Source organism: Eretmochelys imbricata, chromosome 3 (assembly GCF_965152235.1).
Source record: "Eretmochelys imbricata isolate rEreImb1 chromosome 3, rEreImb1.hap1, whole genome shotgun sequence".
In the NCBI taxonomy this organism is placed as follows: Eukaryota; Metazoa; Chordata; order Testudines; family Cheloniidae; genus Eretmochelys; species Eretmochelys imbricata.
In genome coordinates this window covers 68,997,481-69,006,367 of record NC_135574.1, presented here as the reverse complement: position 1 = coordinate 69,006,367, position 8,887 = coordinate 68,997,481, and positions in this window count along the sequence as shown.

Sequence of the window (8,887 nt, the reverse complement as noted above, 5' to 3'; positions counted from 1 at the left end):
GTCTGCTGGGTCTCTAATCCAGATGGTTGTGTCTGCCCCAGCCTTTTTCCAAATACCACTCTAGCAGAATTTGATTTCCAGCACCCTGAGGGTAAGCAGATTCCTGAGGTTCTGTCAAGCTTCCAGCTTAGATCAGCAATCAGAGGAGAAACAAGTTTATACCCTGCTCCATACAATGGTATCTGCAACAGAGGACATTACACTTTCCAGAAGCCTCACAGCTGCTCAAATGAAACCGAGCAATACAGTTAAACAACTAAATACACATTTCATGCCATGCGGCAGTACAATTTCTTGAGCAGGCACAATTTCACTTATGCAAATGAGAAGTGTGAATCAGGAAATGATTTCATAACAGCCCTATACAACCTAATCCAACACTGTGCTATAGGGAGATGAATGAAGAACTTAATCAGACAGGTTTGTTGCAGAGCAGAGGGACAGCCAGCTATCTGAAAGGTTTCAGTCCACAGAGACATGGGAAGGAAAATACCTCAGGATGCAGAAACAATGTACACCCAAACCAATACAACCACAAAAGGATCCAGAGCAGCCATGCTAATGTGGAGTAAGAGAAAAGGAATATAACAAGAGCATGAAAGAATGCCCATGGTGTGGCAAGCCACCTCACAGCAAACGGCAAGACACCATATGCAGGAAGTGTCTAAAAAGACTACATTATGCTGTAGTCAGATGTTCTAAACATATGGTAGCTGCTGATTTCCAAAAAGAGGATCCAAAAGACAGATTGCACACCTTGGAGCCAGAGATGACCAAAGAGAACCACCATGGATTACCACAATCTCCTTGGGAAAGTATAGAATAGACTTCAAGATACATTCCATGCATTTCAAGGCCAAAAGGGACCATTGTGATAATCTAGTCTGCCCTCCTGTATAACTCAGTCCATAGAACTTCCCCCAAAATAATTGCTACAGCATACCTTTTAGGAAAACATCAAATATTGATTTTAAAATTGTTATAGAGAATCCATGACCCTTGGTAAATTGTTCCAAAGGTTAATTACTCACTGTTAAAAATGTACACCTTATTTCCAGTCTGAATTTGTCTAGCTTCAACGTCCAGCCATTTGTTTTAAGGATTGTTTATAACTTTCTCTGCTAGATTGAAGTGCCAATTATTAAATATTCCCCATTTAGGTACTTCTAGACTGTAATCAAGTGCCCCCTTAACCATCTCTTTGTTAAGATTGAACTCCTTGAGTCTCTCTAAGGCAGGTTTTCTAATCCTTTAATGATTCTTGTGGCTCTTCTTTGAACCCTCTCCAATTTATCAACACCTTTCTTGAATTGTGGACTCAAGAATTGGACATAGTATTCCAGTAGCAGTCACACCAGTACCGAATACAGAGGAAAAATAACCTTTCTACTCCTACTTAATATCCCTGTTTATGCATCCAAGGATTGCATTAGCCCTTTTGGCTCCAGTGTCACACTGAGAACTCACGTACTGCTGATTATCTGCCATATAGTTCATAGACTTTAAGGCCAGAAGGAACCATCATGATAATCTAATCTGACCTCCTGCACATCACAAGCCACAGAATCTCACCCACCCATTCCTATAATTAGGCCCATAAACTCTACCTGAGCTACTGAAGTCCTCAAATCATGATTTAAAGACTTCAATTTACTGAGAATCCATCATTTACTCTAGCTCAAATCAGCAAATGACCAGTGCCCCAAACCACATAGGAAGGTGAAATCCCCCCAGGGTCTCTGCTAATCTGCCCTGGTAGAAAATTCCTTCCCAACCCCAAATATGGTGATCAGTTGGCCACATTCTCAGGCCACCAGCCAGACACTAGGGAAAGAATTCTCTGTGGTAACTCAGAGCAGGGCTGGATTACCCAGTAGGCAGACTAAGCACGTGTTTAGGGCACCCGCAAAGCTCAGGGGGCACCAAAAAGAGGTGTTTATTTTTAAATTTGATATTTGATATTTCAAAAAAAAGCATTGAAGTAGTTATGGGAAAAATCAGAACTTTGTTAGACTTCCTTACACTCCACTCCACACTCTTCCTCCATTTTTCTGTTCTCTTTTTATTACTTATCCCCACCTAAACTGGGGGGGAGGTTGAAATAATGTGAGGAAATCCAATCCTGACATTTAAAAAAAAGTTACACAAAATTCAGGTAACAGAGATAAGGGGCTGGATGAAACATAACCAACTGAGTGGAGCAGAGAAACATAAACTGGTGGAAGAAAAACAAAACTAGTGAAATTTTCCAAAATCTTCCAAAGCTGACTTTTTTTTTTCAAAGTAAATCCATTAGAAGCAACATCTTCTCTCAGTAGCACAGACATCGTTCCAAAACCTGTAGGTGTTTCAGAGACTGACCCTTCTTCTTTTGGTGAAACAAACACCATTCCAGAACATGTGGATGTGTCAGACTGTAACTGATCATCCTACTCCTGGTGGTAAAACAGACATTGTTCTAGAAGGTGTGGATGTGTCAGACTGAACCTGCTCATGCTGTAAATAATAGGGGAAAAGATTCTGGTATTGGGTTGATTTCAGTACCGATGTAGCTTACTGGATAGATCGTGGACCAAATGACTGTCAACACCACACTGGGCCATTTGAGAAATCACGTCTGACTTTTACCAATGGCAAACAAACAAGATATTGTCCACAAATTTTTTGGCGTGAAAGCTAACGGTGAGAAATACACTCGAGAATGGCTACTGTATTCACCATCAACAGGGTCTGTGTACTGTTTGCAAACGTTTTGCATATAAACCTTCAGCATCCTGGTTTGCTGCAGATGGATTTAGTGACTGGCAGAATACTGTTTTAATTGAACAACATGAAAATAGCACTACTCACAGAGATTCAATGTTGACATATTTAAATCGAAGAATCAAAGATCATATTTAAATTGACACACAAATTGGAAGAACAAATTAAAGGGGAGCATGAATACTGGCAGCATGTCTTGCAGCTTGTTATAGCTGTTGTTCAAACATTAGCTGAACATGGTCTGCCTTTCCAGGAATCAAATGACACATTTGTATCATTGCAGAATGGAAATTTCTTGGGATTGTTGGAACTTGTGGCTCAGTTTGACCCATTTTTTTAAGCAGGCCATATCTCAAAATATGGGAATGCTGGCAAAGGTAACCCATCATACTTATCCAAGACAATATGTGACTAACTCATTGGTTTAATGAGTGACAAAGTTCATTCAGCTATTGTGGATCAAATAAGTACTGCTGGGTACTTCAGTTTATCTGTCAACTCTACACCTGATCTTTCACACATTGATCAATTGAATATCGTACTAAGATATGTCTCCCACAGATGGAAAACCAGTTGAATGACTTATAACATTCCTCAATTTGAAAAGCCACACTGGTGAAGAAATGGTAAATCAAGTACTGAATTGTGTGCCAAGTTTGCAAAATAGATTTCTCAAAGTGCAGAGGTCAATCTTATGACAACACTGCCAACCTGTGAGGGCATTATCAAGGAATGCAGAAGAAGCTTTTAGAACAGAACAAATATGCCATATTCATACCATGTGCTGTACACTCTCAATCTTGTTGGCCACAGTGCTGTTGATTGTCCGGTGTTAGTAACATTTTTTTTTTTTTTTCAACAGTCCAGTTACTTTTTCTCTGCCTCAACACACCGATGGGCAGTTCTTAAAACATATTTGGGCAATAATCGTGTTGAAATCTTTCTAATACTCGCTGGGAGGCACATGCAGTGGCAACAAGTGCAATTGTGGATGCATTAGAAAGTATAGCTGAAGACCAATCACAAAAGGGAGAAACTATACGAGAGGCAGAAAACATTGCAAACAAGATGCAAGAACTAGAGTTTGTATTCATGTTGACCATGTAGAATGAAATTTTACAACTTACCACACAAGTCAAGCTCTCCAAGAAAAAGAATTGGATTTGAAAACATGTGCAGACCTCTGTCAATTATTAGCAGACCACTTACACACTTTGAGGAATGATTTTGAAAGATTTGAAGACATATCAAAAGTACCTTGCCTGATACTAACTAAGAAGCCCAGTCCCACAAGCGAATCAGAAAAAAACAAGCAAATGATAGCAGTGCAACAGAAACAGAATTGAGTCCTAGAGACAAAGTTCACGTATTTACTTCGCTATAATTGATACACTTGAAGCTCATCTGAAGAGCTCATCTTGACCTGCTGCTCACAAACTGGGAAGAATTAGTAGGGGAAGCAAAAGTGGATGGGAACCTGGGAGGCAGTGACCATGAGTTGGTAGAGTTCAGGATCCTGACACAAGGAAGAAAGGTAAGCAGCAGAATATGGACCCTGGACTTCAGGAAAGCAGACTTTGACTCCCTCAGGGAACTGATGGGTATGATCCCCTGGGGGAATAACGTGAGGGGGAAAGGAGTCCAGGAGAGCTGGCTGTATTTCAAGGAATCCCTATTGAGGTTACAGGGACAAACCATCCCAATGTGTCGAAAGAATAGTAAATATGGCAGGCGACCAGCTTGGCTTAACGGTGAAATCCTTGCGGATCTTAAACATAAAGTTTACAAGAAGTGGAAGATTGGACAAATGACCAGGGAAGAGTATAAAAACATTGCTCGGGCATGTAGGAATGAAATCAGGAGGGCCAAATAGCACCTGGAGCTGCAGCTAGCAAGAGATGTTAAGAGTAACAAGAAGGGTTTCTTCAGGTATGTTGGCAACAAGAAGAAAATCAAGGAAAGTGTGGGCCCCTTACTGAATGAGGGAGGCAACCTAGTGACAGAGGATGTGGAAAAAGCTAATGTACTCAATGCTTTTTTTTGCCTCTGTCTTCACGAACAAGGTCAGCTCCCAGACTGCTGCACTGGGCAACACAGCATGGGGAGTAGGTGGCCAGCCCTTTGTGGAGAAAGTGGTTAGGGACTATTTAGAAAAGCTGGACGTGCACAAGTCCATGGGGCCGGATGCATTGCATCTGAGAGTGCTAAAGGAGTTGGCGGCTGTGATTGCAGAGCCATTGGCCATTATCTTCAAAAACTCGTGGGGGGAAGTCCTGGACGACTGGAAAAAGGCTAATGTAGTGCCCATTTTTAAAAAGGGGAAGAAGGAGGATCCTGGGAACTACAGGCCAGTCAGCCTCACCTCAGTCCCCGGAAAAATCATGGAGCAGGTCCTCAAGGAATCAATCCTGAAGCACTTACACAAGAGGAAAGTGATCAGGAACAGTCAGCATGGATTCACCAAGGGAAGGTCATGCCTGACTAATCTAATTGCCTTCTGTGATGAGATTACTGGTACTGTGGATGAAGGGAAAGCAGTGGATGTATTGTTTCTTGACTTTAGCAAAGCTTTTGACACAGTATCCCACAGTATTCTTGCCAGAAAGTTAAAGAAGTATGGGCTGGATGAATGCACTCTAAGGTGGGTAGAAAGTTGGCTAGATTGTCAGGCTCAACAGGTAGTGATCAATGGCTCCATGTCTAGTTGGCAGCCGGTATCAAGTGGAGTAATCTGGAGGATGGTGTGGATTGCACTCACAGCAAATTTGCAGATGATACTAAACTAGGAGGAGTGGTAGATACAGTGGCAGGTAGGGATAGGATACAGAGGGACCTAGACAAATTGGAGGATTGGGCCAAAAGAAATCTGATGAGGTTTAACAAGGATAAGTGCAGGGTCCTGCACTTAGGACAGAAGAATCCAATGCACTGCTACAGACTAGGGACCGAATGGCTAGGCAGCAGTTCTGCGGAAAAGGACCTAGGGGTGACAGTGGACGAGACGCTGGATATGAGTCAACAGTGTGCCCTTGTTGCCAAGAAGGCCAATGGCATTTTGGGCTGTATAAGTAGGGGCATAGCCAGCAGATCGAGGGACGTGATCATCCCCCTCTATTCGACATTGGTGAGGCCTCATCTGGAGTACTGTGTCCAGTTTTGGGCCCCACACTACAAGAAGGATGTGAAAAAATTGGAGAGAGTCCGGCGAAGGGCAACAAAAATGATTAGGGGACTGGAACACATGACTTATGAGGAGAGGCCGAGGGAACTGGGATTGTTTAGTCTGCAGAAGAGAAGAATGAGGGGGGATTTGATAGCTGCTTTCAGCTACCTGAGAGGTGGTTCCAAAGAGGATGGTTCTAGACTATTCTCAGTGGTAGAAGATGACAGGACAAGGAGTAATGGTCTCAAGTTGCAGTGGGGGAGGTTTAGGTTGGATATTAGGAAACTTTTTCACTAGGAGGGTGGTGAAACACTGGAATGCGTTACCTAGGGAGGTGGTGGAATCTCTTTCCTTAGAATTTTTTAAGGTCAGGCTTGACAAAGCCCTAGATGGGATGATTTAATTGGGGATTGGTCCTGCTTTGAGCAGGGGGTTGGACTTGATGACCTCTTGAGGTCCCTTCCAACCCTGATATTCTATGATTCTAAGAGGAGAGGTGAAGTGTACAAAGAAGTATTAAGTAGATTTTCTTTTCTAAATGATATGGACTTATCTGATCAATATTCATAAGGTTCCCAAAAGTTAGTTGACTCATATCCTGTTGACTTGAACATGAATCTCTGGAGAAGTACAGCGGTTCCACTGTTATATGCACACACAGTTTAATGAAACAGGAAAAATGAAATTGAGACACATTGATCTTCATGACACAATATTGAAAGACTGAATACAATGTGCATTTGCAAATGGAGAGATCGCACAATGTATTTTTCTAACATTGATTACTAACTGCTCCGGAGAACTATTTTTTTTCCTCTCAGATGGAAAGAATAAAAACCCTGAGAACAACAATTTGTCAGGACAGACTTGATTCACTTTCCCTATTGCGTATGGAAGCGGACATGCTTCGAGTCAGTTTAGATGAATTTATCCAGGATTTTGCAATCAGAAAATCTAGAAAGAAGCTATTTTAATTTCAGCATACATGTAAGTTGTGTCATTTCAAAAAATTAAATTTTATTTTACAGTATAGTATTTTTGTTGAATTACATATGAGGGAGCACCATAAACTTTTCAGTGCTTAGGGCCTCTAAAGGTCTTAATCCAGCCCTGACTCGGAGCCCTCCCCATCTAGTTTCCCATCTCCAGCTGTTGGAGATATTTGCTTATAGCAGTCATAGATGGGCCATATGCCATCATAGGCAATCTCATCCTATAATCCCTTCCATAAATTTATCAAGATCAGTCTTAAAAGAAGTTAGGTATTTTTCCCCACTACTCCTTTTGAAAGGCTGTTCCAGAATTTCACTCCTCTGAAGGTTATGAACCTTCATCTAATTTCAAGCCTAAATTTATTGATGGCTAGTTTATATCCATTTGTTCTTGTGCCAACATTGGCTCTTAATTTAAATAACTCCTCACTCTATTTGTTCTCTAAATACATCAGAGGGATAAATCCTATCTCCCCTCAGCCTTTATTTTGTTAGGTTAAACAAGCCAAGCTCTTTAAGTGTCCTCTTGTAAGGTAGGTTCTCTGGTCCTCAGATCATCTTATTAGCCCTTTTCTGCACCTGTTCCAGTTTGAATTCATTTTTCTTAAACGTGAGACCAGAATTGCACACAGTATTCCAGATGAGGTCATCTCACCAGTGCCTTGTACAAAGATACTAACGCTTCCCTATCTCTACTGGAAATACCTTGCCTGCTGCATCCTATGATTGCATTACAACATTAGCCTTTTCACAGTCACATCACTTTGGCAGCTCAGTCATCCTGTGCTCTCCCAATAAAAATGGTCTCTTCTGTCACTTCCAATTGATATTCCACCAATTTTATAGCAAAAATTGTAGTTAGTGCAGTGTCATGCACTTCGACTATTACATTTAATCCCATTTCTATAGCTCCAGTTTTCAAGGTCATCCAGATCTTTTTGCATGGTATTCTGGTCCTCTGCTATGTTGGCAATACCTGCCAACTTTGGGTCATCTGCAAATTTTATTAGCCCACTTCCACTTTTTTTGTCAAGGTCATTAATGAAAATGTTAAATAAGATTGGTCCCAAGACTTATCCTTGAACTCCACTAGTACCTCCCTCCAGCCTGATAGGTCACCTTTCAGCATGACCCAGTGTAGTCTCCCTTTTAATCAATTCCTTACCCACCTTTCAATTCTTGTATTAATCCTCATCTTTTCCAATTTAACTAATTTCCTATCTGGAACTGTATCAAATATTTTATTAAAATCCAGGTAGATTAGATCTACTAAATTTCCTTAGTCTAGAAAATCTGTCTTTTCAAAATAATATCTGGTTGATCTGGCATGATCTACCTTTTGTAAAATCATGTATTTTATCCGGTTTACATCTCTTTAATTATTCTTTCAAAATTTGTTTAAATACCTTTCATACAACTGAGGTCAAACTAAGAGGCATGTAGTTTCCCAGATAACTTTTTCTCCTTTCTTGAATATTGGTACTATGTTTACAATTCTCCACTCATAGCATACGTGCCCGCCGCATCTCTCTTGTGGCCTGTGACATACAGGTCAGACTAGATGATCTAATGGTTCCTTCTAGCCATAAACTCTATATAGCAGCTGAGGTGGTCAACAGAACTATGACAATTTATACCAGGCAAGAATCTGCCCCGATGCCTTTAAGAGGAATCGGCCTGAAGAGAAGGTGGTGACTAGTTGTCCTGGTATGGGGTGGGAATTATATGCAGAGTGGGCATGTGTTTTTGGGAAAAAAAAAAATTGTTGACAGATGTGGAAGAAATGGAGGACTTGGGCAAATTTGGCATCAATGGTAGAATGCAAGGGATAGTAGCAATGTGATAAGAGAAGGCGTAGATTGACACGGAGCTGCATAGTCATGAAGCCAAGAGTTTTTAAACTTGAAGCTGTTGATAATGGGGAGCCATTACAGTGCTTCAAAGAGAAGGATCAGGCTGTTTGCAGCAA